General features: G+C 50.7%; 1 protein-coding gene across 1 annotated transcript in view; it reads left to right on the forward strand.

The window, feature by feature from the left end:
* LOC144108376 (uncharacterized) overlaps positions 1-25,609 on the forward strand; it is a 32,431-nt gene that overhangs the window by 5,777 nt on the left and 1,045 nt on the right. The gene's annotated exons all lie outside the window — the stretch shown is intronic.

Here is a 25,609-nt window from a genome sequence, read left to right on the forward strand (position 1 = left end):
TATATTGCTATAACTGCTTCCGTACTGGACATATGCGCAAATCCTGCCCCTTCACTGCTGACGGTGAAAGTACATCGGAAGGGAAAGTGGCTTATCGATGCGGCCTTTGTAAATCCGACGACCACGAGATAACATCTCCAAGCTGTCCGACAAAACAAAAGCCAACACAACAGGCTCGTCGTCGAATGACTAAGCATTGACCAATACCTTTAGTAGATGAAGCGCACAAAAACACAGCACACAGGAAAGGAATACACAAGACAGAAGCGCCTGTATCGTGTCTTCCTTTCCTGTGTGCTGTGTTTTTGTGCGCTTCATCTACTAAAGCTATGAACCAACTTGCCCAAGAACGTGTTCTACTGAAATTGGCCAATACAAGACAGTATAACTTCATTGCAGACATCCAATCGGTTCTCAGCTCTCCAGTGGGATGACGACAAGTGGCCGGAGCGCTCTGAGCACACCTCGCATGATCCTTCAGCTCAGCAGCCTTCTAAAGGTACTGTGGGAAAAGAACGCCTCCGAAAACAGCCGACAAAACAGCGCAGTGTGCCTGAGCTACCGCAGGACGATATGGCCGCAGTCGACGAACAAATCGCACGTCTTTTAGCGGAGGTCACCAAGCTCCGGCAACACCGGGAACTGCTCGCTCGACGTAGACGGGCAGCGGAATCATACGCCACATCCATCAATGGTGCAGCAACATCGCCTCCCTGCCGCCCACCAGTATCATTTCCTGCCGCCTCTTCCCAGGTTACCGCAGTGCCACTGGACAACTCTGCGACTTCTTTGCTCCGGTTTATGGTCAACCAGTTGTCCAACCTGACGTCCGTGATTCTACCGCGCTTGGGCTAGTTACTAGAAATGGCGAGTTCCAGTCGTGCTGGTGTGCTGCAGTGGAACTGCAGAGGCATTTCCACGAAGGTGGGAGAGCTCAAGACCCGACTACAAATTGACAAGCTCCAGGTATGGGCCATGCTGCTACCGGAAACAAACGCCTTGCCATCGATTCCAGGCTTTAGTGCCTACAAGTCTCCTTCAATGATAGACCATCGTGTACAAACTGCTGCTCCCCCGGGAACGGCGGCGGTGTATGTGGACTCACGTTTTCCGCATGTACGCCTTGCTCTCGAAAACTGGTGCACGTCGTATCAAGAGGTAGTGGCAGTGGCTGCGAAACTTTAGAAGGGAACCTATGAGGTCGTTTCATTTTACGTTAGACCAGCCGGTGGTGCTTCGTCCCGTATTAACCTTGGTTGGTTAACAAGTGTCCGTCGGCAGTACCCCGGGTGTCTGATTTTGGTCGAAGGCGACTTTAACGCCCCTCACCAGGATTGGCGGTACCCCACTTCAAGCCCTCGTGGCAGGCGTGTGCGGAACGCCTGCACGGATGTCCAATTTGTGCTTCTCAACCATCCTGGGACAGCAACACGGCCAGTGCGTCAAACTCGCAGTGCTTCCTATGATCCAGACTTGACGTGGTGGTCGGATCCGGGTACTCCCTCCTGGCACACGGAGCCAGACTGCTGGGGAAGTGATCATCACCCTATCATCATCGGTCTTCACAGCTCACATTTCCGACATTTACGCTACAAATGTTCTGTGGTCAATTGGGACAGTTTTCGCACCTGTATGGACAATCTCTCTTCACATTCTTCGCCAATCCTTGTCGAGCGCATACAAACAGCGCTCAACAGTGCTGCAACTACCACCTGGACTGATGTTGGTCGACCGGCACCTGGCCTCGGCCTTCTTCACTTGTGGGCGGCACGCCGTCATGCCGAGCTGGCTGCTACGCGAGACCCTACTTCGTCGCAGGCACGTACGCATTTGCACTATCTTGCAGCTAAGGCATGCAAATATGAACGCGACCTCTCTCGGCGGCAGTGGCATGCGTGGTGCGAGGAATTTTCTGCAAGATCCTCGAATGCCTCTCTCTGGCGAACATTCCGTACAATGGAACACGGTCGCCGTTCGACTGACGCAGCGGCAACCGCATGCTTCGCGGCTAACTTGTAGCCAGATGATTTCGCCAAAGAAGCTGCGCGAAAGTTTTTTCCGAAATACGATGCTGTGCCTTCTTCAGCCGCTAGTTTAAATATGGCAGGCATCCCAGCGCATGTATATCAAATGCCATCTGATGTCGGCGTAGATAGAATTGCGTGTCCATTCTCTATGCCTGAGTTGCTGGCTGCAATAGATGATGCGAAACGGAAAACAGCGCCCGGCTCGGACAATATTCAGTACGAGGTGTACAAGAACCTGAGTAGCGCGGCACGCGCTCAACTACTTGACGCCATAAACACAGTATGGTTGGATGGCGTAGTGCCCGAAAGCTGGACATCCGCTGTCGTGATTCCTATCCCGAAACCAGAAAAGCCTCCGACGGATCTTGCCAACTTGCGACCTATCTCCTTAACTCCTAAGCTGTGCAAGCTGGCGGCGAAAATGCTAGCCACACAATTGTCATGGTGGCTAGAGCAGCACGGTTTTTATCACCCAGCACAAATCGGCTTTCGTCCATATGTTGGTACAGAGAACGGGTTGGCTGTCTTAGCATCTGCAGTGTTGTCATCTACCCGCAGCCGCAATGTGCGTACTGTTTTAGCAATGGACGTTGAAAAGGCATATGACAACATCAGTCATGCAGCCATTCTAAACTCCATTGACATGCTTCATCTCCTTCTGAGAGTGCGTAGTTTTGTCCAATCATTTTTGGAAGGCAGAAAATTTGCAATACGCCCCAGCGGCGGAGCGGTCGGATCATTTGTTCCTCTCTGTGGCGTGCCCCAAGGATCAGTATTGTCGCCGACGTTATTTAATATTGCTTTCATCCCGCTGGCTTGGCGCTTACATGACATCCGTGACCTAAAATTTCTTTAGTACGCTGACAACATCACGGTGTGGGGTACTCACCAACATCTCCGTACTCAGGAGGCTGCCGTTTAACCTGCCTTGGATGTTAACTGTAATTACGCATCATCCATCGGACTTCAACTATCCATGCATAAAACAACATACACGTCAGTTGCCAACAGCTGAGGACGCCGTAAACTTGCTGCAAGTCCAATCCGTCTTTGTCTATCAGGCACCCCACTACAGGAAAGTCCGAGTGTAAAAGTCCTTGGCTTAGTGATTCATCAATCAGGATCAGCGACTGCATGGCTTTCTCAGGCAAAAAGGCAAGCTATTCAGACTTTGGGTTTGATTAGAAGAATTTCCCCTAAAACTGGTGGCGCAGGCACGTTCGTTGCACGGCAGCTGGTGAGGGCAGTTCTGCAGCCACGTATTGTTTATCAAGCCCATTTTCAACATCTTACAAGAGCCCAATGGGATCGCCATGAAGCCGTGAACCGAGAGGCTATGAGGAACATTACGTGCCTTCTACGCATCACACCGATCATAGCTTTACAAGAAAATGCGCAGCTCAATACCATTGACGATCTGGTACAGCAGCGCCGTGAAGCGCGCAGCCTTAAGACCAGTCTATCGCACTCCACGCATGCACTGAGGACTTATGCAGCGTCACACTCCTTTGTTCAGCCGCCAACGCCAGTTCTTTCCCCATGGAAGTTTGTAGAGCTCAGCGACAACAAGCCAACAGATAATCGCCGACGAACATCTGCTCGTCCGGCATCGTTGCTTCGTCAGATATTTGAGGAACAAGATGCTTGCCTGCCTGAAGGATCAATTATTGTATACGTAGACGCAAGCATACAACACTGCAAAGCAACAACAGCTACCTACTGCACGTGCAGACCTGCCCTGAATCAAACCTCTTGGTTTCAGCTTACGGAACCCCCTTCGTCCTTTTGTGCTGAGCTCGTTGCAGCTCAAGAAGCACTCTGCTCCGTGGCCGACATAACTATGCTCTCTGAGGCCCGCGTTGTCATCCGCACTGACGCCCTTCAAGTTGTCCGGTTGCTACGACGTGTTAGCCGCTGTCCAACGATATGTCAGGACATCCACCGGCTCGCAGCACGCATCCCGCAGCCAGTACGTATTGAGAGGGTCCCACGGGATCTTCTGACCTATCAAAGCCAGGCAGATTAGGCGACCCGCCTTGAGAATACAAATTCATCACCGCATCGGCTCCTTCATTTGGACAATTTTACCCTCCTTTCATCAAGAAAGGAACTCCTCCGGCGCCGCACACGCGCTCTCATCCCTCCGTGTGCGGTAACCCTCCCCCGCGGTCTTACCCGTGCAGAGGAGGTTGCGCTTAGTAGGATCCGGGTCGGGGTTACCCTCACACCAGCCATCACTCGGAAGTGGCCTCAGTACCGAGAATTGTTTCCTCGGCCAGGCTGTCCGATATGTAAACACGAGAACATTGAGGCCGACATTCATCACTTACTGTGGGACTGCGCCCAGCTCTCAAGCCTACAAGGATCCGGCACCTGATGGTAACAGGTCTTTCACCAAGCAACCCTGCTTCATACATTGCCTGGACGCAGGGACCGTACCATCGTTCTCTACATGACTTCATCAAATCAGCTAACCTTTTTTCATTCATTTAATCTCTACTACATCATTCATCACACCTTCACCCGTCATTGATGCCCCCGGGCAATAAATTTCGCTTTAAAAAAAAGTTCATTCTGCAGATTGGTAACGAGTTTCAGCACAATGACCCGTCTGTTAATCAGCGACGTACGCTGTTGATGCCACGACATGGTGTCGTCAGTGCATTCCTATTCGGAGTTTTGTTCATGCTACCAGCTGAGCCTATTACAGCTGCATGAAAGCAGTGCAGAGCTTAAACACTTAGCTGATATGGAGTATATTGGTTATATTTTAAGGCGGACGTTTGCAGCAAACAGATTTTTCCATCACGCTTCAGTCCATTCTGGTCTAGATTAAACACGGTTTTCTGGCCACGACGTGATTGCTAAAGAGTGATATGAATAGCAAGAACTTCACAATTGTACCTTCATTCCTCGGATATGTGCGTAAAGTGGATGAATAATTGCAAACGCTTCTTGGAAACTGCCGTCTGCTCACTCGATCACAGCGTTTTCCCCCGCTAATAAAAAAAACACATTTTGAGCGCTAATTTCGACTGTATTATAAAGCTTGAATGGCCCCATGGCTGCCGCTTCAAACAACAGCTACATTGCCTCTTCTATTACCGCATATGTGACCAACGCACGCTGCAGACTGACTATAATCGGATACAATTAAATGTGCAGTAAAGATCCGTGCACATTCAGGGCCACCGAACAGAATTCCTCCGTTAGAAATTGTAGACCACTGGTGAAATTTTTCTGTTTAGGTAAACAATCAGTCAATCACGCGTTGAAATTGTACGCTCAAGGCTTCTGACGTTTCTGGTTTGCTTGATGCAGTCCAACATTAAAAAGTTGATTTTGATGACTATTGTAATTGTAATATTACTCTGCGGACCATAGCCAGTGTTACCAACTGCTGATTTTTTTTTTAGTTGTGTCCTTATAAGATCAGCCCGCAATAAATACGCATACCGTATTTACGCGAGTAAGGGCCGCACTCGTGTAGGCGCGAAATATAGCGTCAGGCTGTCTGGGTCATTAAAGTAGTTTCTTTGCGCTTTCGGGTGAGTGCCGAAAGAAAAAAAAGTGAACGCGCAGAAAATTACAAATTTAAAATGCTCGTCGCACTTGACCATGCTGAGTTCGCAAGTTTCAACGCCGACGGGGTTTTTGCGCGCGCGGCACTTGCGAACTAGCGATTCCATGCTCACAATCATGAAATTTATTTTGAGCCTGTAATGCAGCCAAACTTAAGCATAGGATCTTATTAATAACCAAGAATCCTTTACTGCTGCTTATCCAGACTCTAAAAATCGCAACAAAGGTGCCACAACATCAAGCAGCCGTTTTGCTTTATAGAGCCGCACGTTGTGGCATCGGCGCCATCACCGCCTCGTCCGCCATGTCGCACTGCCGCCGCGTCACCTATAGGAGCTGGAATGACCGAATACATGTCACGTTAGGCATGGAGAAATGCGATATAATCGCCGCTTCATCATTTTAATTCACTACGGCGCTCATCCAAGAGGCACACAGCAGGCATCAACGATATATAAGCCATACTACTACTCGAAAAACCAGTGTCCACGGCAAGAGTTTTAAATGGCGGGCAATAACTGATGCTGTTGCCATTGCCCATGAAACTACGGCCAGCGATTAGCTATCGACGCTCCACTAAGATCCGTATAGTTCCGTACCAAATCCGGATATCCACGGGAAGTACGATATACGCCCAGGCACGGACGGCCGAGTCCGGACGTCTGCAGGATACACTTTCCTCTCCCGAGATTTTGAAATGCGTTAAAAAAGACAAAATTGATTACAAAATCATTTTGCGTGGTGGCAGTGAGACAGCAGCTACTGTACGATCGATGGGACGAGAGGTAAGGATTAGAGAGAGGGGGAACGTCTAATGAAAGCTGTGATACCAGCAGAAACAGAAGTATGTTTCTAGCATTGTATCCTACATTTTTTCCCCTCGATACAGTAATGATGCTTTTCAACTTAACAGAATTTTGCACTTGAACTTCTTAAATTGTGCCTGCCTTATCTGGCATACGTGGCGCAAATATTTCATTAAACTTCACTTATTAATCACACACCAATAGAGCACAATGACCACCGCACATAGGCATACGAGGATGAGCCCATGGCTTCAAAGGTTAGGTAACGAGGTGCGTCCATGCGCTCTACTGTTGCCCTCTTTGTGCCTTAGAGTTATCAGATTAATTAGAGCTGTTAATAATGAAGATTATCCTGCTGTCAAGAGTTCCGTGATTGCCTGCCTGCAGGATTGTATGACCGTTTCTGAGAAAGTTGTACGCATGTTAATTGTTCCTTCGGTGTTCTGATAATGCCAATGAATTAGCACTTTAAACTTATTTGTTTTAGCAGCTGCCACAAATGGTCCAAGATATATCCGTTTCCGGACGTCCAGAGGATGACAACGTAGACACTGAGTTGTTTGACAAAGGTCTGAGCATCTTGAATTCGCACTACAACCTAATCCTGGCATCCTAAGGACGTCGGAACGTCCGGTGTGAACGTACGAGGGACGTTCATTCGGCCGCCTTTTTTTTTTTGCGCGGGACGGTCTCAGGGATGTCCACAGTTCCTATCCAGGTTCAGACTCGACGTCCATCGGACATACGAATATCCAGCAACAGATATACGTCCTTCGTGCATTCTTGGGACACCGGTGGTCCATTAATTGGGGTTGTGTCATGTTCACGGTGCGCTGATGACACCCCAAAATGACGCGGGCGGTGTGCAGGCGGCCCGGCATCAAGCGAAATTAGCGGGCTGCTTCAGTCGTGTGTTTTGCGGAGCTGAAAGCTATGCAATATCAGCAACAAATGAAGGCGAACAAGACAACCGAAATGGTTACATAAAGACAAATTTATTGGGTCCTGGAGGAGGAAAAAAAAATTCACACCAGGGACCTCGAGAGGGGAGGAGCTCATGACGTCACTGGCCAGCGAGGATCCCACCGTGGGACCAGAGTGGTGTTGACCCACTGCCTCTCCCGCATTCACACACGAGGCGGAGTCTGAGAGGGATATGTCACTGTTGCTAGACGACAGAGGTAGGTTCGGTGCGCGCTGACGAGAACGCGTGTGCCCTGGCTTCCGCGCCGTTTCCTCGAATTAAGCACAAGGTGTTGCACGCTTGAACCGGTTTTGCTGGAGTCGAGGGCTCCCTTGCCGCCTTTCTGCTCCGATTCGAGGCGCCTCGCAACCTTTCTTCTCTCACCAGAGACACCTGGGCTAATGACGTAGGCCGGGAGAGGTCTATTTCCTCGAAGCACTTATTGATGTCCTCATATGACTTACAATAAGGCTTGTTCCAAACTTCCGTTGTGGTATGTTCCTGTGACTCCGTTGTGTCTGCTCGGTGGGTCATCTCGCGAGCTAGACTGTCTGCCCTCAGGTTCCCTTCCACTCCGGCGTGTCCCGGTATTCAGAAAATTTTGTGTTGTAATGATGTATTGGGATGCCCTGCCTGGAGGATGATTTGCAGTGCTCCCTTGTATATTCTTCCCGCCGTGTAGCTTCTACACGCGGCTTTCGAGTCCGTCAGAATCGTGAGTGATTTATTTAGTCGGTTCCCTTCAGCTACTGCCAGAGCTACGGCAACTTCTTCCCCCTCGGTTACCGAACACTTTTTGGTTGTTGCACACGGGACCGCCTCTAGGTTCTGGTTGACGACCACTGATGTAACTCTATGTTCTTTGGTGTCCCTGTTCCACGGATACAGGCCTGCATCTGTGTATAGCGTGTTTTCTTTGGTAGCTAAGTGTTTTTCTACGTACTCTGCCCTAGCGGCTCGTCTAGCCCCGTGCAGGTTTGGGTCCATGTTTCTCGGTAAGGGGCAGACTCTGATGGTTTGTACGACTTCGTCTGGTATGTTTGCTACTCTGCCTTCTGTTTCTTTACTGCTATACCCTAACCTGCGGAGGAGCGCACGGCCAGTGGTCGACTGTTGGAGTCTGGTTAGTTGCGATCCAGCTTGCGCCTCTCGTAGCTCTTCGAAGGTATTGTGGATGCCCAGCATCAAGAGGTTTTCATTTGATGTATTTCGTGGTAGGTTTAGCGCTGTTTTGAAGGCTTTCCTTATAAGCGTGGCCGCTTGTTCCTTCTCATTCTTTGTCATGTGGTGATACGGCAGGGAATAGGTGATCCGGCTGATTACGAGGCTTTTAATCACCTTTACTGTATCTCCCTAATTCATCCCGTGCCTTTTCTGTGAGACTCGCGTGATCATTCTGCTGACTTGCTGTGTTGATTGTTTTAGGAGACTGAGTGTGTGGCTGCATCTATTGCATCCTTGGATCCACATACCCAGTATTCTTATCATGTTTCGTTCTGGAATGGTCTGTCCTTCCAAACGCACTGTCAATTCTTCCGGCGTTGGCTCCTTTCCGACCCGCAGAATTTCCGATTTCTCGGTTGAACACGCGAGTCCTCTAGGCCTGACGTATTCCTCCACGCATGTCGCTGCTTTCTGCAATAGTTCTTCTTTTCGGCCAAGTGACCCTTGGTTGACCCAGACAGTGATGTCATCCGCATACATGGCATGCTGGATACCTTCGATCTTGCTCAGCTTGCGTGCGAGGCCGATCATTGCCATGTTGAACAGGATCGGTGAGATCACCGATCCTTGTGGAGTTCCTTTGTTTGGTGTGTTAAATGTTTCGCTTCTTAGGTCTCCCAGTCCCAGCGTGGCCGTGCGGTTTGACAGGAAGGCCCTTACATAGTTGTGGATTCTTCTCCCACACCTGGTATTGTTGATTCTTTCCATGATTGCTTCATGGCCTCTATATATAACGCTACATTATCGCTCGGACAGCATACCCTAGGTAGAATCGTGGAGCTATCTAGACGTCATTTGTGATGCCAACTTGAATTGGCGGCCCCACATCAAGACTAACGTTGAGAGAGGAGAGCGTGCACTAGGTAGGTTTCCACGGATAAGTAATAGGAAATTTGGCATGCGCCGGGACACGCTTGTACTTTTCTGCAAAGCCTATGTAAGACCAATTTTGGAATTTGGCTGCATACTTTTTCTCTCTCCCCTAAATATAAGCTTCATCCGTTGCTGCTTTTAGAAAGGCACGCACTGCGCCTCTGCCTAGGTCTCCCTCAATCAGTTTCTACCGCAGTTCTGTACCTGGAGAGAAAGAGAGAGAGAAAAACTTTATTGTTGGAGAGGAAGTCGGGGCACGCCCATGGGTTTCCGCACGACCATACTGCACTCAAGTGTTTATGTCCCTAAGGTCCATAACACTGGCAGCCCGGCCGGTGGCGATTGTCTGCATGGCCGGGTCCTCCGAGCGCAGCAGGGTCTCCCAGTCCTCCCAGGTCTTGAGGTCCTCTAGGCCGCGCGGGGGAGGGTCCGCCGGGCAGAGGGAGAGGATGTGGAGGGAAGAGGCGAATGGTTCTGGGCACAAGGTGCAGGCAGGAGTGGGGAAGGAGGGGTGATAGTAGGCTAGGGTCAGGGGTGAGGGGAGTGTGTGTGTCTGTAGTTTGCGCCAGAGTGTTGCGTGTTTGTTATCTAGGGAGGGGTGGGGCGGGGGTAGAGCTGGCGCGAGGCTCTGTAGGCTTGCGTCATCTAGCTGAACGAGTGCATTCGCTTCCTCGCAAAATCCCCGATCCGAGGCCACCTGAACCCGGTTTAAAGAACCTCGGGCTAAAAGGTTGGCGGCCTCATTTCCGGGATTCCCGGAGAGCGCAGGCACCCATATAAGCTCTACATGGCGGGGTGGGGGTGCATCATGTGAGCCCAGTATGCCAAAAGCAGGGACGTGGACTCGGCCTCGCGCAAAATTTAGAATTGCAGTTTTAGAGTCTGTTAAAATGTACTGGGTTTCCGTACGGGTGTTGGCAATTGCGATGGCGGCTTCCTCTGCAACCTCTGGGATGGTGTCAGGGGGGAGAGGTAGTGTGATGAGGGCGGATGAAGAGCAGTCCACCACGGCTGCGGTTGCTTCGTCACCCGTGCAGGCGGCGTCCACCCATACGGCGTCCGGCTCGGAGACTTACACTTGGCGGAGTGCCTTCGCACGGGCTCTGCGGCGCTGCTCATGGTGAGAGGGGTGCATATTTTTTCGCAGTGGCTTGATGACCAGCTCTCGGTGAAGGGATCGAGGAATGGGGAGGAGGGTTGGGTCGTTGGCCGGTATTCTGATTCCGAGGGAGTCCAGGATATACCGGCCTGTGGAGGTTTGTGTAAGCCTTATGTATTGACCCTGTCGATGGGTCTCCACGAGTTCCCCGATCGTGTTGTGGAGGCCCAGGCCTAGTAATCTGTCTGTGGGGGTGTTGAGGGGAAGTTGAAGTGCGACTTTGAATGCTTTGCGGATCAAGGCATCCAAAGTATTTATGTCATGTTTGGATAGTTATAGGTATGGGGAGGGCTCCGGGATAATTTCGACCACCTGGGCATCTTTAAGGTGCACTGCGCTGATATTTCAGTTCATTGTTTCTTATTCTACTGCACTTAACAAAAGTACCAATGAAAGAAAGCACGAAAGTTGCTGAAATCACAAAAAAAATATCCGTTGCTTCTCACTGTTTGTTTCTTGTTTGTTTGTTAATTTGTTGGTTTTCTTCTTTGGCAGATGTCACCAGAAGCGTTGCGCTTCAGACGACATGTGGCTGTCAGAAGCCCTCAACAAAGAACATTATAGCTTGCTCTAAACTCGTAAGCATGAATGTTCCCGGCAGCTGTCTTCTGTTGTAATGAAAGGAAAAGCGCTCTTGTACTAATAAAATCTTGTACGTAAAGAATCTAGTTAAATTGGTTCGAAGTAGTACGTTTGAAGACACTGAATGCTAGAAGTCTCTGACGAGTCTCACAGAAATTCGCAGAAAAAAAAGCGTAACTCTCCCAAGCGTTCATTGCTAACTTAAGTGCGTACAGAAAAAAAACCTCGGATTAATTTTTTTTCGTTGCGATTTAAATATTTCCCCATCATAGCATTACCTCGTCTTACCACTGAATTTCGCTGGAGCATCGACGGACGTGTGAATGGCTTATCATGCTACAAAAAATTGTTCATAAGATCGATTGTAAAGTTCCACTATTTTTACTCGTTGGCCACTGTCTGTGAGGCGCACAGTACCGATTCTTTGAACACTGTACCGTTCATATAATTTTACAACATTGAGGACATCGTTTTATTGTCATAAATTTTTTTCTTCCCGCGCACAGTCAAATTGTGGAATGAACTGGATGCTTATTTGCGGCAGCTACCGCCTGCATAGTTTGTGAAGAAAGTGCAATCATTACCCACTATGATTTCATTTGGTTCGCTTTGTATAACCACTCCTGCAATCCCTCTAATCTGAGGCAGCAGAATTTTTAAATAGACAAACTGCCGATGTTCGGGCTGAAACAAAATCGGTTTGGATAGCAGCTGAACATTTTGCCGATTGCATGCCTACTTATGCCGAGGAAGGCGGTTGGCTGACAGTTGGCAGTGAATGTTGGCGCATCAATATTAAGGGCCCCGTTACCAACGTGGTTACCCTTTTTATGTCACGCCAATGTTGGGTCAATCAACAATCGATCTCATCGATCCTGTTAGGTTCAATGTAGGTAATAAACTTTTTACTCGGCATTTACCTGTAGAAGTGTTCCAGTGAAATAAACACGATTTATGAACTACGTGAAATGATAATCGGAATATATGCGCGCATGAATTCCGATCTCGACTTACAAAAAAAAATTACAGTTATGAGATATAAAACGCGAGTGCTTTGCGAACTGCTGCTAATCGCAGCTTTTTTCCATGTGTTAGTAACAAAAAATTGGACATGCACTTTCTTTTGATGCCAAAGACAGATAGCCTTTTAATGCTGCATCGAAGCGGTGTTAGCTGTCACCCTGCTAGTGAAGGAACGCTTTCATAGTCATCATCATTGAAGTAACGTGGGAATTTGAATAAGCTGCCAGCAACTCAAGTATAAAATTTTCATATATTGGAATCCTAGAAAGTACTGTTATGAAAATATGAAGGTATGGTCTATTTTTCTGATGCGTAGCAAAATCTTTCTTTTAACTCTTTTCCATTGTTCGCATCGAGTAGTTAAGATTGGCATAGTAAAGCAATAGAGAACTTTTTTAATGACTGCTCCTAATAAAACGACCACCGTAACCCCTACCCTGGACACACACCGAACCCACCTCTGGGAGGTTATCACAGCCTCCTGGAACGCTGGAAAGGCAATAAATATAACAGGACACTTAAAAAGCGGCTGGCCGCGCTGCAGACAAAAATCCAACAACACTCGGAGGAGCTCTGCCGATCCAAATGGGGACAGATATGAGACGGCATCGCCGGAAACCTGTCCAGCAAACGAGCATGGCAACTTCTCCGACACCTCATCGACCCCACATACACCAAATCCTCAACACAACACCACGTGACACGCCTCACACACCAACATACTGACGATCCCGAGGCCCTCATAAACACACTTCAGAACACATACACCTCTCCGGGTGCCCCCACACCTCTACCCACCTACACAGGACCAGCCAATACAACACTCGACACAGACATCACTGAGACGGAAGTCAGAGCGGCCCTCCTGACTCTCCGAACCAACTCCGCACCTGGTGCAGACCAAATCACAAACTCCATGCTCCGTAATCTGGACGACCAATCGCTCACCCAAATTATGCAATACTTCAACCAGACCTGGAGGGAGCGTATCCTCCCGCAGTCCTGATGCCAAGCTAAGGTAATATTCATACCCAAACCCAACAAAACACTTACACTTCAAAACCTTCGCCCGATTTCGCTAACCTCATGCCTCGGAAAGCTCTGTACCTGGAGGCTCGTATTCCCGACCTTAACTCCCGTTTTCACCTTTTAACTGTCAGGACTTTTTTGCGGGCATTTGTGTCGGCTCCTGGTGTGGCTACTCTTATTTTAGTCTCGCACCCAGCACTTTTCCTCACTCCACATTGGTCAAGGTTCCGCATCCCTCAAGTTGTATTTACTCAGAACCATTTAACCAACATTGGTGTGGGTCTCAATTTTGTATGCAGAGTTGGTAGGGCAGCGTACCCTGTGGATATTACTTTTGATTATATTTTCCCACATAATGCGAAGCATTAGCCTGCAAGGAAATCAACTGAAATCCTCTTTGATCACTTGGCCCAGTACCCGTAACATACTGTAATTGCTACAGATGCGTCTGGGGCCTACCGGAAGGCAGGGGTTGGTATTTTTTCAGTCTCTCTCGTGGCGCTTTTTCGTTAGAGTCGCGGATTACACAACCATATTTCTTAGAAAAGCCGCTTAGAAAGCCGCTTAGAAAGTTCCCACAACTGTTTCTCAGGTGGTATTCCTCTCAGATTGTCTCTCTGTTTTGCTGGCGCTGAAGTCCACACAAGACGCATTTTTGAGGCGCTCATTAAAGTTTTTTTATTCCTGGATGCGTGAAAGAGGTGCGCATCGTTCGAATACCAGGCCACTGCGGTATTTTACAAAATGAAGCAGCAGACTTTTTGGCAAAATCAGCTCTAAATGCACCAGTTGCCTGTAGCGTCCCTAATATTGTTCTTTTCGGCATGACTTGATTTCAGCGTTTTCAGTTTATAACCGCCGAGTGAAACGGTCCCTTACTCTCTACTGTTGACTACCAACATCTCATGTACCCTTGGAAGACTCGTGCGTGTAAAACCCGGAATGTGAGGTAGTGATGACACTCATGCGGTGCAGAATTCCCCGTTTAAATCTTCACTTATGTAGATGCAGGTTCAGTCCCACAAACCTTTGTGCGGCGTGTGGTGAAGTAGAGACATTGGAGCATTTCTAACTCTCTTGCCGGAGGTTTGCACATCAGAGGAGAGCACACCTAGAAATTCCCAATACGAAGCTGGGTCTCACTTGGTCGGTTCCTCTTTCGGCGCGAGCGCCAGGGGTTTTGCATTGCATCAAGTTTCCGAATACCTCCACAATTATATAACAGCTATCGAAGATTCCCTTGCCAATTGTTTCCAAATTTCCGCATTCGTAAGAGCGTTTGGGTATTTTCATATATTTAATTATTTAATTGTCAGATATTCTCTCCCTATATTTTGTTTCTTCCTTTCCCTTTAAATTACTCTGAAATTTTACCCCAGGCGCAATCATTAGCTTGGCACCAGTTTACCCTATTCTGTGGGGCCTCCCCACAGAACCCTGGCCAATCCCCCGTCGTGGGTATGTGCCATGTGACCATGGACAACAACAAGATACATACGCTTGTTATAGTTGAAATAGTTATGCTTTAAGGGCCGATCGCGAACGGTTGCCATTCATACATCATATGCTATCCTACCAGTGATCGAAGAGGTCTCTATCAAGGGCGGCGCTTTCCAGTAGCGGCACATCACGCTGCCGTAGACGCTGATCGAACTGTCGAGGTCACTGCGCAGGATGGCCAGCAGAGATTTCTGCTTTTTCCGCATTGTTTCTTAACATTCCCGATCAGCTCTTCCCTGTTCAAGTTGCGCTGGTTGTTATCGGCGGGCACACAACCCTACCAGGCTCATAAGCGCGTCCCTCCATAAGCGATCCTCGCCAGCAGGACGTAGAGAGCGTGGATCCCGTTGGATACTCGCACACTGCCTCCGCTGTTCCGGAGCCTGACTACGTGTCACACCCTCCCGCGTCCGAATCCACTGTTCGATCGGCGCGGACCAAGCCGGTGAGTCCTACCTCGAGTCGGCACTTAAGCGGGGGGGGGGGGGGGGGGGACGATACGGTCGATACCATTGTGTCTCAGAAGGAAGGGTGGTAATGTGCGGAGAAGACGCTTTGTAATTAACCCCTACAATACTTGCTCAAAAACGAGGTTCAACAAGCGTTGAATTTCAGTGACAGCGCCAAGGGGACGAACCTGCCGCGGTGGCTCAGTGGTTTAGGCGCTCGGCTACTGATCCGGGGTTCTCTGGTTCGAACGCGATCGCGGCGGCTGCGTTTCGATGGAGGCGAAATACTAAAGCGTCCGTGTGCTGCGCGATGTCGGTGCACGTTAAAGATCTCCAAGTGGTCGAGATTATTCCGGAGCCCTCCACTACGACACCTCTCTCTCTCTTTCTTCTTTCAATCCCTACTTTATCATTTCCTTTACGGCGCGGTTCAGATGTCCGCCGGTATGTGAGACAGCGGACACTGTGCAATTTTTTCCCCCAAAACCAATTTTCAGTTCTTCAAGGGGACGCGACGGGCAGCAACAAAAATAGTCCCTCAGGCATCACGCCTGTACAAAAAATAAAATCTCCGCATATTACTTCTTCCCGGGTTCGAACCCGACCGCGGCGGCTGCGTTTTTATGGAGGAAAAACGCTAAGGCGCCCGTGTGCTGTGCGATGTCAGTGCACGTTAAAGATCCCCAGATGGTCGAAATTATTCCGGAGCCCTCCACTACGGCACCTTTTTCTTCTTTCCCTCCCTCCTTTATCCCTTCCCTTACGACGCGGTTCAGGTGTCCAACGATATATGAGACAGATACTGCGCCATTTCCTTTCCCCAAAAATCAATTATACATATATATATATATATATATATATATATATATATATATATATATATATATATATATATATATATATATATTAGCTCTTCCCTGTTCAAGTTGCGCTGGTTGTTATTATCGGCGGGCACACAACCCTACAAGGCTCAGGAGCGCGTCCCTCCATAAGCGATCCTTGCCAGCAGGACGTAGAGAGCGTGGATGCCGTGTGATACTCGCAAACTGCCTCCGCTGTTCCGGAGCCTGACTACCGCGTGGAGAAGAAGACGAAGATCTAGTGGGTGGCTACGTGTCTGCTTCTAGGTCTGTGTTTTCGCTTTTCGCCGTCTTCTCGCTTGTGGCGTGGGTCGGACAGTGCCCTCCGTGAGACCGAATGCTGACGACGCCCCTGCGGAGAAATTCCCGGCACGGCGGGCGCATTCTCAAGTGAGAAAACCCAACCTGAACCCTCAGGGGCAAGCTAGGCTTAGCTCGGCGCTGCCGAGCGAGGCCGCGCTACGCGTCTGCATGGATTCTGCGTTGTCGACGACAGCTACGCGGATGCCCGCTGTGTTGCCACCTGACGCAGCCTCCACGTCCACGCAATCGTCAGCGCCTCTGGGCCTCCAGCCTGCGCCGTCTTCCGATGCTACGACTTTGGCCTGTGACATGGACTGCTCTACCGCCTCCGTGCCCGTGGCACACCCTCAAGAAACTGTGCCTGTCGCGCCAATTCAGTATTCCCACAAACGGCCGTCACCAGCGTCTGAGCCTCCTCCACAGATGCCTCCCGTGAGTCAACGCTCTCTTCCGCCTGCTGCGAACTCGTTCCGCGTTACCATCAAGCCTACATTGCGCTTTGATATGACTGCCATCCCTGCCTGGAATGTTCAAGCCACAATTGACCATGCCCTTGGCTCTTCGAACTACTGCGGGTTTGTCGTCCATCGCCCATCGAACACCATCACGGTAAACTTGTCATCCTTGATGGACGCCCAGAAACATTGCGCTGTTACGCGGATCCCCCTGGATGACAGCAACCATGTCCCGGTGCAAATATATTTTGCATCTGGTCCTGACACACTCCGCTGCATGGTTTATCATGTCGACAGCAGGAGCCCTCCCGAGGAGGTGCGCGCAAATATTCGCTGCTCAACTCATGTTATACTGCAAGCACGGCCTATGGGTCGCCGGGGCTCATACCTACTCATCCTGCAAGGCCCGTTGACTCTCCCGAAGTACCTTACCTACTACGGTGCGATCGTCAAACCACTGCCCTTCCGACCTCGTCGTATTTTTTGCTATCACTGCCACAAAGAAGGACATATGCAAAATACCTGCCCTAATCCAGCAGCTGTGGCCGACATGAATGAACCAACAGCTCATTGTGCGCTGTGCAAATCGCCGGACCATGACATTCGCTCCCCCGCTTGTCCAAAGAAGAAGCAAGCGAAGAAGTTTCACAAGTCGCCTGGAAAAATGGATGTTCCTACAAGTAATCGCTTTGCACCTCTCGCATGTGACAACAACGACTTCCCTGAACTCCCATTATCTGAGCCTGCTGCTCACCATACGTCTCCTCGCCAGTGTACATATGCACAAGCGGCTCACCTTCCCGGATCAAATGGTACGCAAAAACGTCCAGTGCGTCCATCACATGTGGATACCACAGATGAAGACACAGCTTTCGACAATGCAATCGCGGAGGCTCGCCGCCGACTAGCTGAACTCACCCAGCGCCGGGAACATCGTCGTTCTCAATCCTCTTGAAGAATTCTCATAACCCGGGAGCAATCATCAGAGGAATCACCTAGGGTAAGCATTGGCCACAAGCAGGTGCCGACCACCTGTTAGCCGTGACTACCCCGACAGTGGATAAGATATTAGCGCTGATGAAGCAGGTGACATCCCTCATCGTGGAAGCTCTTCGGCCTCGTCATGGATAGCGCATCATCGGTGGTGGTGCACTGGAACTGTCGAGGATTCGCTAGTAAGGCCTCTGAAGTGAACATCCGCCTTCGCAACGGAAAGCTGAGGGCATGGGCGTTCCTACTGCAAGAGCATAATGCACTACCACGCCTTTCAGGTTTCTGCGCATACCATTCACCATCTATCCGTGATCGCCGTTGCACCGCCTCCTCCCTCAGCCCAGGTAAATCTGCAATTTATATTCACAGTTCAGTTCCGCACACACCGCTCGACCTTTCACGGTGGTGCAACACACGTCAAGAGGTAGTCGCCCTTCTCGTAAAACCTGCACGCAAACCCCTTATTCTAGTTTCTTTTTATAGTCGTACTGGCTCCGCATCTCCCAATCTGGGATGGGTTCGTTTTCTACGTTCTACCAACTCGTGTATCCCTATTCTAGTTGGTGGCGACTTCAACGGCGCACACACTGCGTGGGGTTACCCATCGGATTCATCAAGGGGTTCGCACATCCAAGGGAGCTTTTCGGATCATTCCTTTCAAATTTAAACCACCCGAATACTTCTACCCGCCCACGAGGTGGCTCGTATTCACCTGATTTGACTTGGTGGTTAGGCCCCGGTAACCATCGTTGGGCTGTTGATTCAGATACTTGGGGTAGCGATCACAGCCCTATTTTTATCTCCCTCACGCCTACGCGTCTACGGAAAATACGCCGCACTGTACGAATAACATCATGGGACTCTGTACGCGCAGACAATCATTTATCTACATTCAACCCCTCTTCAGGATTGTCTACTCTATCTGCTGTTCTCGCAACTCCCACTATTACCACTACTGTAAATGAAGACGACCCAAACCCGAACATACATCTCTTAAATCTGTGGGTGGTGGTGGTGAAAAACATTTATAAGCAATTAAATTTTTACAGAAAGGTGATTGGGGTAGGACCCTATTGGCCCTTTCCCCTCACAGTACTAGGTGGAGCCCCTATTCCGGGGCCCCATTGGCAAGCAACGCCGCCCGCGTCCGTTGAACCAAGGCCTTTTGGCTCTTCAGGTCTTGACAGCCGAGCAGGGCCACCTCCCAGTCCTCTCTGGTGGGGTTGGGGTTGGGGAGGATAGATGGGTTAGATCCACACGCCCAAATCATGTGGAAGGTGTCAGACACCTCCCCACAGAACTGGCACGTGCCATCAAAGGATGTATTGAAGTGTTTAAGCCCCGCCGGGCACAGTACAGTGTTAGTCAGAATTTTGATGAGGAGGCGCTCGTCAGCGCGATCCAGACCCTTACAAGGGACCGGGTAGCGCCGGTGCTCCTCCTTGTAGTAATCGGTGATTTGTTTGAATGTAATGGCCAGATTGTCTGATTGGGAGTACCCTTCCAAGGACAGGGAGAAGGTCCGGGGAGAGAGTGCGCGGGCGGCCTGATCGGCCTGTTCGTTTCCCTGGAGGCCCTGGTGACCGGGGGCCCAAATCAGGTTGCGTGGAGTTGGATCTTCAGATCGACAGCTATATTCCAGTATGCGCCAGGCAAGCGGGGGAGCCCAGCCCAACTCGTAGTTCCGACAGGCCCCTCGCGAGTCGGTGATGATGTGTTTTGACTTGGGATTCGTGAGAGCCAGAGCAATGGCAATCTCCTCCGCGTGTGTTGCGCTGTAGGCTTTGAAAGTGAGCCCGTTAACTGTGTTTGTGTTGTGTACGACTGCAGCCGTGTACCACCCCCCGTGGTGTGGGCCGGCAATGTCTACGTAATACACATGTTCTTGGTTACCATAGTATCGCGCCAACGCTTCCGCGCGCGCCTGGCGACGACCGCTATGGTCTTCACTAGACATGTTGCGGGGAAGGGGTCGGACCCGGAGGGCGCGTCTCCAGGGTTCTGGCACTCTCTCCCTTTCCTCAATGTGATAGTCGTGTTCGATGTGTAGCCGGTTCAAGAGGCGGTGACCGGACGTGGTCTGTGCAAGACGCGTGTATAGGTTGCATAAGTGGGCCTCTCGAAGCTCCCGAAATGTGTTCACCACGCCCAAGGCCAGAAGCCTCTGGTTGGACGTGGTGATCGGAAGATCGAGAGCCCGCTTGATGACTTTCCGCAGGATGACCTCCAGTTGGTCATAATCATGTTTGCGCAGGTGCAAGTAGGGAGTTGAGTAGAGGATTCTACTCGTTACGAAAGCATGGGCAAGCCGCAGTGCATCCTTGCTTCGTAATCCGCCCCGCTTGTTTGAGACCCGGTGGACCATTCGGCCCACCTGGTCTCCCACCGTGCGAAGTTTGGCTATGGTGGTGTCGACTCTGCGTTGGTGGTGTATGAAGAGGCCAAGGACGCGGATCTCCTTGGCCTCCCGGATCGGTCCCGAGGGGAGACTGATGCGAAGCGGAGTTGTGTCCCGGGGGGAGGGACGTAAGTGCACAAATTCTGATTTAGCTGGGGCGCACTGGAGTCCGCAGTAGGCCGCGTAGTCGTCGACTAGGGTCGCTGCTGCTTGCAGGCAGGACTCCATGTGGCCCAGGTTGCCTTGCGTGGCCCAGATTGTAATGTCATCCGCATAAAGAGCGTGATGTATCCCGGGCAGAGAAGACAATTTGGACGGAAGGCGAAGCATCGCCAAATTGAAGAGCAGGGGAGACAGGACCGCGCCTTGAGGTGTTCCCCTCGAGCCGATGGTGTATGGCCCGTGTTCCGCATCTTGTATGCGTATATAGGCTTGACCGTCTGTAAGAAATTGACTTATTTAATGGGATGTTTTGTGGCCACAGTTGGTGTTACTGAGGTGGTCCAGGATTCCTGCTAGTTTGACGTTGTAGAATGCGCCTTTAGGATCCAAGGCCAGGACCACCTTATCGTTGTGGGGACATTCGACCGGATCTAAAATGTCGTGGTGGAGCTGCAGAAGTATATCCTGTGCTGACTTGTGAGGACGAAAACCGAACATGGTGTCCGCGAAAATGTGCTGTGTTTCGAGATAATCGGATAGTCTGTCGCGCACCATCGTCTCCATCAGCTTGCCGACACAAGACGTCAGAGAGATGAGGCGAAGGTTCTCCACATCGATAGGTTTGCCGGCCTTCGGAATGAAGGTCACGAGAGCCGATTTCCAATCGAGAGGGAGAGGAGTCTCTCCGTCCCAAATGCTATTGATGTATTTGATTGAATCTGTGGGCTCTTCGTCGCCAGGCGGATCTTTACGCTACTCGTCACCCCGATGACCCTTCGGCTCTTCCTACTCTTCACCGCGCTACCGCACGGGCGCGGCGCTATGCAAAGCGGCTAGGCAGGCAACGCTGGGCTGCATGGTGTGCCCGCCTGTCCTCTACGCAGGGCAATCGACATCTTTGGAGAGTGTTTCACGCCATGGAGCGCCCTTCTCAGGTTGCAGATTACACAAAGAGCATTCGCCTCGCGCTAAATGTGGATGAGGACACATTTGCACAACAAGCGGCCCATCAATTTTTCCAAACCATGACTGCACCGCTACGTCTCCACCTGACTTATCGGTAACAGAGCCCCCCGATGGGAGTACTTCTGACCTCACCATGGCAGAGCTGCTGGCCTCCATTGACCGTTTAAAAACTACTACTACTCCCGGGCACGACGGCATACCTAACTCCTTATTCCGTAACTTGGAGGGGAGGGCTTTGGAAACCCTACTTGATACTTTTAACGAAGTGCGGCTTTCTGACGTCATGCCGGGAGACTGTAAGCATTCTATTGTGGTTCCAATACCCAAGTCAGGTCAGCCTCCAGTATCTCTCTCGGCCCTTCGTCCAATGTCTCTTACCCCTACCATCTGCAAGCTTTATGAAAACATTCTAGCCGCACGCTTATCATGGTGGCTGGAATCCCATGATTGTTACCCAGATTCCCAAATTGGTTTCCGCCCACAAATTAGAACGGATGACGGCCTTGCTTCTTTGGCTGCTGACGTGCTTGACCACTCTCCGCAGAGTCACCTTGTACGAACCGTAATCGCTACAGATAAAACAAAGGCATATGATAACATCCTTCACTCTGCCATTCTTGCCTCCCTTCAAACTCTTGGTCTCCCTCACCGGTTCCTCCTCTCCATTCACGCCTTTTTAGCAAATCGAACCTTCAGCGTGCGTGTCCACGGAAAGCCCTTTGGTAATTTCACTTCCAATAGAGGAGTGCCGCAGGGCTCCGTTCTCGCCCCCACATTATTTAATGTGGCTTTAATTCCTCTTGTTCGAGCCCTAGAGACCATCCCTTCTATCCGCGTGCTTGCATATGCCGAAGATATCAACTTGTGTAGCTGTCATCCAGATGAGTCTATTCATCAGTCGGTCCTTCAACACGCGCTGAATGTATTGACATCTCGCCTCCCACCTCTGGATCTAACACTCTCTCCTACTAAATCATGTTTCATTCGAATTGGAAATAAAGCCGCCTTACGGAAAGCTCCCGCTTTAAATTTTACGGTACATAATTCTGTGATTCCTCAGGTAGAAACTGTTCGTATTCTTGGTCTTCTCCTCCATACATCTGGGACTGGCACCCCGTGGCTGACAGCCACCCGTAAATCGGCTCACGCTACTCTATGTCTGATTCGTCGCATAGCTATGCGCTCTGGTGGCGCACGTGCTCATACGGCCCGCCAGCTTGTGCGCTCTATCCTTCAGCCACGGATAGTATATCAGGCACAATTTCAACGTCTCACCCGCAGACAGTGGGACTCCCTTGAAGCTATCAATCGTGAGGCTATGCGCGTCATAACATATCTGCCTTGTTTAACACCCATACCTGTGCTACAGGAGTTCGCCCAACTTAATACACTCAGTGAAATCATCGACCAACGGGTGGCAAATAGAGCTCGAAAACAGTCTCTCAAACTTCATCGTTTAAAGACACTTCCACCGTGGTCCTATTGCCAGCTCACTGACAATCGCCCCACTTTTTCCCCGTCGGGATCAGCAGCGTATCTGCCTGAAGGGTGCATATTATACACGGATGCATCTCATTCTGCAGAGAGGGGAGTTACTGCTGTGTATAGTCTATCTCATCCGCATCTCAACTCTCGCGCGACGTATACTGCGGATACGTGCACTCCCCTGGCATTGGAACTTCGAGCCATTTATAATGCCATTGCTTCCCTTCCGCTCGTTCCAACATTCAATACAGTTCACATTTACACCGACTCCCGCGCCGCCCTTAAACAGCTTAAGGCTGTTCGACGAACGTTCCAGATTTCACAATCTATTCATGTGCTCTGCGCAAAGTATCCATGTCCTGTGCGCATACACTGGATTCGCGGCCGTGCCCAGGATCCACATAACATTCAAGCGGATGCTATGACTCATCATCATACATTAGACGATCCGCCACGTTCCCCTCTTCCCCCAGATCCGTTCCTGTCCCACATTTCCGATTCCGAAGTTCTGCGCCAGCGAACACGTGCTCTAATTTCTTCGTGTTCGCACCCTCGCCCCCGTAGTCTTACTCGGCAGGAGGAGGTATCCGTGCGCCGGATTCTGGCAGGGGCGGCTCTGACACCATCTGTCCGTCATCGGTGGCGTGCCAAAGATCTGCCAGTACCTGACAGGTGCCCTCACTGTAGCGCTGCACCAGACATATGTGATGTGCGGCACTTGTGGACGTGCCCAGCGACGGCTGCTATCAGAAAACGGCTCCTCAGGGAGGTGGGCCTGGGGTGGAACCGCGAAAGTGACTACGTGAAGTGGACAATGGACAACCGTTTCACTTACAACCTCTGCGACTACCTCAGCGCAGCGGTTCTTCACTCCTTTTAACTTTCAATCCCGTGCATTCCTTCCCCCCTTTCCTTTTTCAACTTATGCCTCATGGCACACTTCTCGAATAAAAAAAAAAAGACTACGTGTCACATCCTCCCGCGTCCGAAGCCACTGCTCGATCGGCGCGGACCAAGCCGGTGAGTCCTACACTGGAGTCAGTACTTAAGGGGGGGGGGGGGGGGGTGGAGTGGAATCATACGGTCGATACCAGTGCGTCCAAGATGGAAGGGTGGTAAAGTGCGTAAAGGACGCTTTGTAATTAACCCCTACGATATTTTCTCAAAACCAGGTTCAAGAAGCGTTGAATTTCAGTGGCGGCGCCAAGGGGACGCACCTGCCGCGGTGGCTCACTGGTTTGGGCGCACGGTTACTGATCAGGAGTTCCCGGGTTCGAACCCGACCGCGGCGGCTGCGTTTTTATGGAGGAAAAACGCTAAGGCGCCCGTGTGCTGTGCGATGTCAGCGCACGTTAAAGGTCTCCAAGTGGTCGAAATTTTCCGGAGCCCTCCATTGCGGCACCTCTTTCTTCATTCACTCCCTCCTTTTTCCCTTCCCTTACGGCGCGGTTGAGATGTCCTCCGATATGTGAGAGATACGGCGCAATTTCCTTTCCCCACAAAAACCAATTTTCAATTCTTCAAGGGACGGCTGCGTTTTTGCGCCCGTGTGCTGTGCGATGTCAGTGCACGTTAAAGATCCCCAGGTGGTCGAAATTAATCCGGAGCCCTCCACTACGGCACCTCTTCTTCCTTTCTTCTTTCACTCCCTCCTTTATCCCTTCCCTTACGGCGCGGTTCAGGTGTCCAACGATATATGAGACGGATACCGCGCCATTTCCTTTCCCCAAATACAAATTATTATTATTATTAATTCTTCAAGGGGACGTGACGGGCAACAATAATAATTGGTTTTTTGGGAAAGGAAATGGCGCAGTATCTGTCTCATATATCTTTGGACACCTGAACCGCGCCGTAAGGGAATGGATAAAGGAGGGAGTGAAAGAAGAAAGGAAGAATAGGTGCCGTAGTGGAGGGCTCCCGAATAATTTCGACCACCTGGGGATCTTTAACGTGCACTGACATCGCACAGCACACGGGCGCCTTAGCGTTTTTACTCCATAAAAACGCAGCCGCCGCGGTCGGGTTCGAACGACGGGCAGCGGCGAAAATATTCCCCCGGCATCATGCCTGTACAAAAAATTAATTCTCTGCGCCTTCCGCAGCAGAGAGGATGTGTCGTGCGTGCACAGTGGGTGCCCGGTCACTGCAGCATCGCCGACAACGAAGAAGCTGACGACCTCGCGACCGCTGCACATCAACTATCTGCCAGCGGTCTGCCTGATGCGCTGGAAGACGTGCGTGCGGCCATCCACGACCATCTCCGAAAGCAGCCTTCCGACCCATGCATCGTAGGAGGCGACCGCATCGACAGCATCACCGGCTGTCGCCCACTTACACGGTCGCAACGTGTAATGATCCTCCGCGCGCGCATTGGCTGCGTGTGATCCGGGGAACGACGGGAGCGTCACGGAATCGCGATGAGTGATGTGCGTGACGGATGCGGCACAGTGGAATTACTAGTATACCTGCTCCTTCACTGTGCCGCGCTCGCCGATGCTCGTCGCGATATGCTTGCGGCATATAGGGCACTGGGCATACTACCAGACTCCCTCAAGACGCTAATGTGGCCGCAGGGCAGTGGGCTCACTCGTGAGCGAACCTTGGTGAGCCTCTGTGCATTCCTCGAACAAACGGGCTTGACGTCCCGTCTGTTCTCTGTCAGGTAGTTACACGCAGTGACCGAAAGCTCCGCGAGTTCTACGTTGAACGAATAATAACTGGACGCCCCAGTCCAGTTGTAGACAACAGAGTGTTGTGCGCGTTTTA

Source organism: Amblyomma americanum, chromosome 10 (genome assembly GCF_052857255.1).
Source record: "Amblyomma americanum isolate KBUSLIRL-KWMA chromosome 10, ASM5285725v1, whole genome shotgun sequence".
Classification (NCBI taxonomy): domain Eukaryota; kingdom Metazoa; phylum Arthropoda; class Arachnida; order Ixodida; family Ixodidae; genus Amblyomma; species Amblyomma americanum.